This window comes from Scyliorhinus canicula, chromosome 12, assembly GCF_902713615.1.
Source record: "Scyliorhinus canicula chromosome 12, sScyCan1.1, whole genome shotgun sequence".
Taxonomy (NCBI): Eukaryota; Metazoa; Chordata; class Chondrichthyes; order Carcharhiniformes; family Scyliorhinidae; genus Scyliorhinus; species Scyliorhinus canicula.
Window position 1 is genome coordinate 162,580,480 of NC_052157.1, and position 9,926 is coordinate 162,590,405.

The 9,926-nt window shown below is 46.6% G+C and overlaps 1 non-coding gene across 1 annotated transcript; it reads left to right on the top strand.

Moving 5' to 3' along the window:
* Positions 1-2,254: 2,254 nt before the first annotated feature.
* trnak-cuu lies at positions 2,255-2,327 on the top strand. The gene has a single exon. It is a non-coding gene; the product is annotated as a tRNA-Lys (tRNA).
* Positions 2,328-9,926: the final 7,599 nt, after the last annotated feature.

The window sequence follows — 9,926 nt, forward strand, 5'->3', positions numbered from 1 at the left end:
TTTTACTCTATTGGGGCAGTTGCTGATGATCAAGGCATTAATGAATAATCACACAAATTATAAGAAGTCTTCAAAGCCTTTGATAATTATTTTAATTTAGAGACTAACAAGCTACTAAAAAGACCCACGTTCAACAAAATGGTCAAGAAACTAGATGAACAATGTTGATGCACTGACTGGCTGAAAGTTGTGAATAAGGTGATCCTAAAACGGAGCAGATACAAGACTGCATCGTAGTCAGGGTTACGCACAGCAACATTCCGACCTACTGCAATCCAAAGAAGATTTCACTTTGGAGAAGGTGACATGTTGGTCAAACAGTCGGAGGGCCACTCACAAAACAGAGTCACACCTCGAGAAAACAAACCTTGGTTCAGGAAACCCCTCGTGACAGGTCAACTGGTCCAAAAACCAGAATGGCAAAAACAGTCCAGGGAAGAGGAGATATGGAGGGAAGTGTGAAGAATGTAGAAATTGTTATATATTATATATTTGTGGCAGTAATGTTATTAAAAACCCTGGGGCTGATTCTCCGCCCTGCCGTGCCACATTTCTGTATTACCCAGCCGGCAGGGTGCTCCATTACGCTGGTTTAAAATACACCCAGGCAGCGTGCCTGCTAAATCTGCAGTTGTCCTGGACGATGTCGAGCTTCTCGACAGCTCGGCAGCACGGGGCAGCACGGTAGCATTGTGGTTAGCACAATTGCTTCACAGCTCCAGGGTCCCAGGTTCGATTCCCGGCTTGGGTCACTGCCTGTGCGGAGTCTGCACGTTCGCCCCGTGTGTGCGTGGGTTTCCTCCGGGTGCTCCGGTTTCCTCCCACAGTCCAAAGATGTGCGGGTTAGGTGGATTGGCCATGATAAATTGCCCTTGGTGTCCAAAATTGTCCTTAGTGTTGGGTGGGGGGTGGTTAGCACAACCGCCTCACGGCGCTGAGGTCCCAGGTTCGATCCCGGCTCTGGGTCACTGTCCGTGTGGAGTTTGCACATTCTCCCCGTGTCTGCGTGGGTTTCGCCCCCACAACCCAAAAATGTGCAGAGTAGGTGGATTGGCCACGCTAAATTGCCCCTTAATTGGAAAAAATAATTGGGCACTCTAAATTTAAAAAAAAAGTGTTGGGTGGGGTTAGGGTTAGGGTTATGGGTTAACTGGGTTATGGGGATAGGGTGGAGGTGTTGACCTTGGGTGGGGTGCTCTTTCCAAGGGCCAGTGCAGACTCGATGGGCTGAATGGCCTCCTTCTGCACTGTAAATTCTATGAAATTCTTGAGTGTTGTTGGAGCTGCGCTCATCCAGGCAAGTGGAGAGTATTCCATCACACTCCTGACTTGTGCCTTGTAGATGGTGGACAGGCTTTGGGGGGGTCAGGAGGGAGTTACTCGCAGCGGAATTGCTAGCCTCTGACCTGCTCTGGTAGCCACAGTATTAATATGGCGGGGTCCAGTTCAGTTTCTGATCAATGGTAACCCAGAGGATGTTGATTGTAGGGGATTCAGCGATGGTAATGCCATTGAATGTCAAGGGGCGATGGTTAGATCCTCCCTTATTGGAGATGGTCATTGCCTGGGGCTTGTGTGACCCGGATGTAAGTTACCACTTGTCAGCCCCAAGCCTGGATATTGTCCAGGTCTTGCTGCATTTGGACATGGACTGCTTCATTATCCGAGGAGTCGCGAATGGTGCTGAACATTGTGCAGTCATCAGCAAACATCCTCACTTCTGACCTTATGATGGGAGGGAGGTCATTGATGAAGCAGCTGAAGATGGTTGGGCTGAGGACACGACCCTGAGAAACTCCTGCAGTGATGTCCTGGAGCTGAGATGATTGACCTCCAACCACCACAACCATCTCCCTCTGTGCCGGGTATGACTCCAACCAGCGGAGAGTTTTCCCGCTGATTCCCACTGACTTCAGTTTAGCTCGGGCTCCTTGATGCCATACTCGGTCAAATGCTGCCTTGATGCTGAGGGCATTCACTCTCACCTCACCTCTGGCATTCAGCTCTTTGTCCATGTTTGAACAAAGGCTGTAATGAGGTCAGGAGCTGAGTGACCCTGACGGAACCCAAACTGAGCGACTGTGAGCAGGTTATTGCTGAGTGACCGTGAGCAGGTTATTGCTGAGTAAGTGCCGCTTGATAATTCAAGTTGATGATTCCTTCCATCACTTTGCTGATGATGGAGAGTAGACTGATTGGGTGGTGATTGGCTGGGTTAGATTTATCCTGTTTCTTGTGTACAGGACACACCTGGACCTGGTTACCTCAGTCGGTAGAGGATGAGACTCTTAATCTCAGGGTCTTGGGTTTGAACCCCACACTGGGTGCAATTGTTTATGGGTGGTATGATAGCACAGTGGTTAGCACTGTTGCTTCACAGAGCCAGGGTCCCAGATTTGATTCCCGGCTGGGTCACTGTCTGTGTGGAGTCTGCACGTTATCCCCGTGTCTGCGTGGGTTTCCTCCGGGTGCTCCGGTTTCCTCCCACAGTCCTGTAAGATGTGCTGTTAGGTGAATTGGACATTCTGAATTCTCCCTCTGTGTACCCGAACAGGCGCCGGAATGTGGTGACTAGGGGCTTTTCACAGTAACTTCATTGTTGTGTTGTTGTGAGCCTACATGTGACAATAATAAAGATTATTATTATTTTCCACATTGTCAGGTCGATGTCAGTGTTGTAGCTGTACTAGAACAGCTTGACTAGCAGTACGGCAAGTTCTGGAGCACAATTCTTCAGTATTATTGCCGGGATATTGTCAGGGCCCAGAGCCTTTGCAGCATCCAGTGCCTTCAGCCGTTTAATGATATTACGTGGGGTGAATCGTATTGGCTGAAGACTGACATCTGTGATGCTGGGGACCTCCGGAGGAGACCCAGATGGATCATCCACTCGGCACTTCTGGCTGAAGATTGTTGCTCAGATGTGCTGGGCCCCTCCATCATTGAGGATGGGGATATTTGTGGAACCTTCTCCTCCACTGAGTTGTTTAATTGTCCCCCACCATTCACGGCTGGATGTGGCAGGACTGCTGAGCTCAGATCTGATGTGTTTGTTGTGGGATCACTGAGCTGGTTGGCTCACAAGTCGTCCTGTGTTGCAGCTTCACCAGGTTGACACCTCATTGTTCGGTCTGCCTGGTGTTGCTCCTGGCCTGGCTCTCCTGCTCTCTTCATTGATCCAGGGTTGATCCCCTGGTTTGGTGGTAATGGTAGAGTGGGGGATATGCCGGACCAGGAGGTTACAGATTGTGGTTGAATACAATTCTGCTGCTGCTGATGGCCCACAGCGCCTCATGGATGCCCAATCTTCAGCTGCTGGATCTGTTTGAAGTCTATCCCATTGAGCACGGTGGTAGTGCCACACAACACGATGGAGGGTATCCTCAATGTGAAGATGGGTCTTTGTCTCCACAAGGACTGTGCAGTGGTCACTCCTACCGACTCTGTCATGGACAGATACATCTGCAGCAGGCAGGTTGGTGAGGATGAGGTCAAGCATGTTTGTCCCTCTTGTTGGTTCCATCACCACCTGCTGCAGTCCCAGTCTAGCAGCTATTGTCCTTTAGGACCCGGCCGGCTCGGTCTGTGGGGGTACTACCGAGTCAGTGTTGATGATGGATATTGAAGTCCCCCCCACCCAGGGTACATTCTGTGCCTTTGCCACCCTCAGTGCTTCCTCCAAGTGGTGTTCAACATGGAGGAGTAACTGATTCATCAGCTGGTATGTGGTAACCAGCTGCAGGTTTCCTTGCCCATGTTTAATGCGAAGCCATGAAATCCCACAGGGTCCGGAGTCGATGTTGAGGACTCCCAGGGCAACTCCCTCTTGACTATATACCACTCAGCCACCCGCCCCCTCTGCTGGGTCTGTCCTGCTGGTGAGACAGGGCCCAGGAATGGTGATAGTGATGTCTGGGACATTGTACGGTGTGATTCTGTGAGTGTGACTATATCAGGCTGTTATTGGCTAGTCTGTGAGGCAGCTCTCCCAACTTTGGCACAAGCCCCCAGATGTTAGTAAAGAGAACTTTGCTGGGCTCTTATCCGCATCCTAACCAACGCTGGGGTCTGGTCCGGTATCCTAACAAATGCTGGGGTCTGGTCTGGTATTCTCTCAAGTGTGGAAGTCTCTCTGGGAACCTAACAAAAGGTACATGGAACTATCTAACCATGCCAGTATTGTGGTGTCACAAAAAGGCCTCAGGTGCGGAAAGGGTCCTCAAGCTCTGCAGAATGTTTTCATTGAAATAGATTCGGACCCTTTGGAAAGATATACAGAAGAAAAACTTCTCGATATACAAAAGATAACAAGATGATATTCACACCCAAGGCAATTAACAAACTTGGGAAATTTCAACAAGAAGAAGTATGCTTCGTGGGTGAGATCAAAGATCCATGACACACACTTGTCAATGCACACGTTGCTGATTTTAAACTGGATATATCAGCAAGTGTAACAATCCTCTCCAATAAACAACCATGCTTCATGAAACAACCTAACTCAGTGATACGGCCCAGAGTGATCCAGCAATGCTCTAATACACAAACAATCAGATACTGGAAATATTAGATGTCATTCACAATCTGCAATTATATGCGGTTTGCACCTGAACCAGAGGGGCACCAATATCCTGGGAAGGAAATTTGCTACGGCTCCTCGGGGGGGGGGTTTAAACTAATTTGTTAGGGGGCTGGGAAAACGAGCTAGAGTCCAGAAGCCAGTGTTGAGAGTAGGGAGGTACTGAGGAGGGTATCAAGGTCGCAGGAGCGTACCGGCAGACAGAAAGGTGGGTTGAAGTGTGTCTACTTCAATGCAAGGAGCATCCGGAATAAGGTAGGTGAACTTGGAGCGTGGATTAGTACTTGGGACTGCGATGCTGTGGCCATTACGGAGACATGGTTAGAACAGGGACAGGAATGGTTGTTGGAAGTTCCGGGGTATAGATGTTTCAGTAAGAGTAGGGAAGGTGGTAAAAGAGGTGGAGGAGTAGCATTGTTAATCAAGGATCGTTTAATGGCTGCAGAAAGGCAGTTCGAAGGGGATCTGCCGACTGAGGTAATATGGGCCGAAGTTAGAAATAGGAAAGGAGCGGTCACATTGTTAGGAGTTTTCTATAGGCCCCCAAATAGTAATAGAGATGTGGAGGAAGAAATTGCAAAACAGATTATGGATAGGTGTGGAGGTCTCAGGGTAGTTGTCATGGGTGACTTTAACTTTCCAAATATTGATTGGAACCTCTAGAGGTCGAACAGTTCGGATGGGGCAGTTTTTGTACAGTGTGTGCAGGAGGGTTTCCTGACACAATATGTGGATAGGCCGACAAGAGGGGGGGGGGGGGGGGGGGGGGGGGGGGGGGGGGGGCGCACATTGGATTTGGTACTGGGTAATGAACCGGGCCAAGTGTTAGATTTGTATGTGGGAGAGCACTTTGGAGATAGTGACCACAATTCCGTGTCTCTCACTATTGCAATGGAGAGGGATAGGAACATACGGCAGGGCAAGGTTTATAATTGGGGGAAGGGTAATTATGATGCGATTAGGCAAGAATTAGGGAGCATAAGATGGGAACAGAAACTGTCAGCGAAGGGCACAAGTGAAAGTGGAGCTTAATAAGAACTAGGAGCAGGAGTCGGCCATCTGGCCCCTCGAGCCTGCTCCGCCATTCAATGAGATCATGGCTGATCTTTTGTGGACTCAGCTCCACTTTCCGGCCCGAACACCATAACCCTTAATCCCTTTATTCTTCAAAAAACTATCTATCTCTATCTTTTTTTAAATTTAGATTACCCAATTATTTTTTCCAATTAAGGGGCAATTTAGCGTGTCCAATCCACCTACTCTGCACATTTTTGGGTTGTGGGGGTGAAACCCACGCAGACACGGGGAGAATGTGCAAACTCCACACGGACAGTGACCCAGAGCCGGGATCGAACCTGGGACCTCAGCGCCGTGAGGCGGTTGTGCTAACCACTAGGCCACCGTGCTGCCCATCTATCTCTATCTTAAAAACATTTAATGAAGGAGCCTCAACTGCTTCACTGGGCAAGGAATTCCATAGATTCACAACCCTTTGGGTGAAGAATTTCCTCCTAAACTCAGTCCTAAATCTACTTCCCCTTATTTTGAGGCTATGCTCCCTAGTTCTGCTTTCACCCGCCAGTGGAAACAACCTGCCCACATCCATCCTATCTATTCCCTTAATATTTTTTATATTTTACCATAAGATCCCCCCGCATCCTTCTAAATTCCAATGAGTACAGTCCCAGTCTACTCAACCTCTCCCCATAATCCAACCCCTTCAGCTCTGGGATTAACCTAGTGAATCTCCTCTGCACACCTCCAGCGCCAGTATGTCTTTTCTCAAGTAAGGAGACCAAAACTGAACACAATACTCAAGGTGTGGCCTCACTAACAACTTATACAATTGCAGCAAAACCTCCCTAGTCTTAAACTCCATCCCTCTAGCAATGAAGGACAAAATTTAATTTGCCTTCTTAATCACCTTTTGCACCTGTAAACCAACTTTCTGTGACTCATGCACTAGCACACCCAGGTCTCTCTGCACAGCAGCATGTTTTAATATTTTATATTTAAATAATAATCCCTTTTGCTGTTATTCCTACCAAAATGGATAACCTCACATTTGTCAACATTGTATTCCGTCTGCCAGACCCTCGCCCATTCACTTAACCTATCCAAATCCCTCTGCAGACTTCCAGTATTCTCTGCACTTTTTGCTTTACCACTCATCTTAGTGTCATCTGCAAACTTGGACACATTGCACTTGGTCCCCAACTCCAAATCATCGATGTAAACTGTGAACAATTGTGGGCCCAACACTGGTCCCTGAGGGACACCACTAGCTACTGATTGCCAATCAGAAAAACACCCATTAATTCCTACTCTTTGCTTTCTATTAATTAACCAATCCTCTATCCATTCTACTACTTTACCCTTAATGCCATGCATCTTTATCTTATGCAGCAATCTTTTGTGTGGCACCTTGTCATAGGCTTTCTGGAAATCCAGATATACCACATCCATTGGCTCCCCGTTATCTACTGCACTGGTAATGTCCTCAAAAAATTCCACTAAATTAGTTAGGAATTAACCTGCCCTTTGTGAACCCATGCTGCGTCTGCTCAATGGGACAATTTCCATCCAGATGCCTCGCTATTTCTTCCTTGATGATAGATTCCAGCATCTTCCCTACTACCGAAGTTAAGCTTACCGGCCTATAATTACCCGCTTTCTGCCTACCTCCTTTTTTAAACAGTGATGTCACGTTTGCTAATTTCCAATCCACCGGGACCACCCCAGAGTCGAGTGAATTTTGGTAAATCATCACTAGTGCATTTGCAATTTCCCTCGCCATCTCCTTTAGCACTCTGGGATGCATTCCATCAGGGCCAGGAGACTTGTCTACCTTTAGCCCCATTAGCTTGTCCATCACTACCTCCTTAGTGATAACAATCATCTCAAGGTCCTAGCCTAATTTCTATCAGTCACTGGCATGTTATTTGTGTCTTCCACTGTGAAGACCGACTCAAAAAACCTGTTCCTCAGCCATTTCCTCATCTCCCATTATTAAATCTCCCTTCTCATCCTCTAAAGGACCAATATTTACCTTAGCCACTCTTTTTTGTTTTATATATTTGTAAAAACTTTTACTATCTGTTTTTATATTCTGAGCAAGTTTACTCTCATAATCTATTTTACTCTTCTTTATAGCTTTTTTAGTAGCTTTCTGTTGCCTAAAGATTTCCCAGTCCTCTAGTCTCCCAGCAATCTTTGCCAATTTGTATGCTTTTTCCTTCAATTTGATACTGTTCCTTATTTCCTTAGATATCCACGGTTGATTTTCCCTCTTTCTACCGTCCTTCCTTTTAAACCTTTGCTGAGCATTGTGAAAAATCACTTGGAAGGTTCTCCACTGTTCCTCAACTGTTACACCATAAAGTCTTTGCTCCCAGTCTACCGTAGCTAGCTCTTCTGTTATGCCATTGTAATCTCCTTAGTTTAAGCACAAAACACTAGTGGTTGATTTTACCTTCTCACCCTCCATCTGTATTTTAAATTCCACCATATTGTGATTGCTCCTTCCAAGAGGATCCCTAACTATGAGATCATTAATCAATCCTGTCTCATTAGACAAGACCAGACCTAGGATCGCTTGTTCCCTCGTAGGTTCCATTACATACTGTTCTAGGAAACTATCGCGGATACATTCTATAAACGCCTCCTCAAGGTTGCCTTGACCGACCTGGTTAAACCAATCAACGTGTAGATTAAAATCCCCCATGATAACTGCTGTACTATTTCTACATGCATCAGTTATTTCTTTGTTTATTGCCTGCCCCACTATAATGTTACTATTTGGTGGCCTATAGATTACTCCTATCAGTGACTTTTTTCGCCTTACTATTCCTGATTTCCACCCAAATGGATTCAACCTTATCCTCCATAGCACCGATGTCATCCCTTACTATTGCCCGGATGTCATCCTTAAATAACAGAGCTACACCACCTCCCTTACCATCCACTCTGTCCTTCCGAATAGTTTGCTACCCTTGGATATTTAACTCCCAGTTGTGACCATCCTTTAACCATGTTTCAGTAATGGCCACTAAATCATAGTCATTCACGATGATTTGCGCCATCAACTCATTCACCTTATTCCGAATACTACGAGCATTCAGGTAAAGTACACTTATGTTGGCTTTTATAACTCTGTTTTGAATCTTAACACCTCGATCAGTAACCTCTCCTAAGTTATATTTCCTCTTAACATTTCTCCTAATTTTCCTTGTTGTTGAACCCATATCTTCATGTAACAACCTGCCGCATCGCTTACCATTTATGTTTTTACTTCCCGTTTTATTCCTTTTAGTATTACTGGGCCTATTCACTGAGCTCCCCTCAGTCACTGTACCTTGTACTGTCGCCCTTTTTGATTTTTGATTATGGCTTCTCTGCCTTACACTTTTCCCCTTACTGCCTTTTGTTTCTGTCCCTGTCCGACTTCCTGCTTTGGTTCCCATCCCCCTACCACATTAGTTTAAACCCTCCCCAACAGCTCTAGCAAACACCCCCCCTCGGACATCAGTTCCAGTCCTACCCAGGTGAAAATGAAAATGAAAATCACTTATTGTCACAAGTAGGCTTCAATGAAGTTACTGTGAAAAGCCCCTAGTCGCCACATTCCGTCGCCTGTTTGGGGAGGCTTGTATGGGAATTGAACTGTGCTGCTGTCCTGCCTTGGTCTGCTTTCAAAGCCAGCGATTTAGCCAAGTGAGCTAAACCAGCCGAAGGAGGCTGAGATTATATAATGGTCAGCCTGGAGTCCTGCTAGATGTCAGCTGGCTGCAACTTGAACAGCGGACTGAAACCAGCCCCAGGTGCAGACCATCCAGTTTGTACTGGTCCCGCCTCCCCCAGAACCGGTTCCAATGCCCCAGCAATTTGAATCCCTCCGTCTTGCACCATCTCCCGAGCCACGCATTCATCCTATCTATCCTGACATTCCTACTCTGACTAGCTCGTGGCACTGGTAGCAATCCTGAGATGACTACCTTTGAGGTCCTACTTTTTAGTTATACTCCTAACTCCCTGAATTCAGCTTGTAGGACCTCGTCCCGTTTTTTACCTATATCGTTGGTGCCGAGATGCACCACAACAGCTGGCTGTTCATCCTTTCTTGGTCGGTATGTTAATGGAAAAGGTCCTGAAGGATAGGATTTATGACCTTTTGGAAAGATGCAGCTTAATCCAGGATAGTCAACACGGATTCGTGAAGGGTAAATCTTGCCTCACAAATTTGATTAAATTATCTGAGGAGGTAAATAAATGTTAATGTGAAGGTAGAGTAGTTGATGCCGTATACATGGATTTTAGTAAGGCGTTTGATAAGGTTCCCCATGGTCGG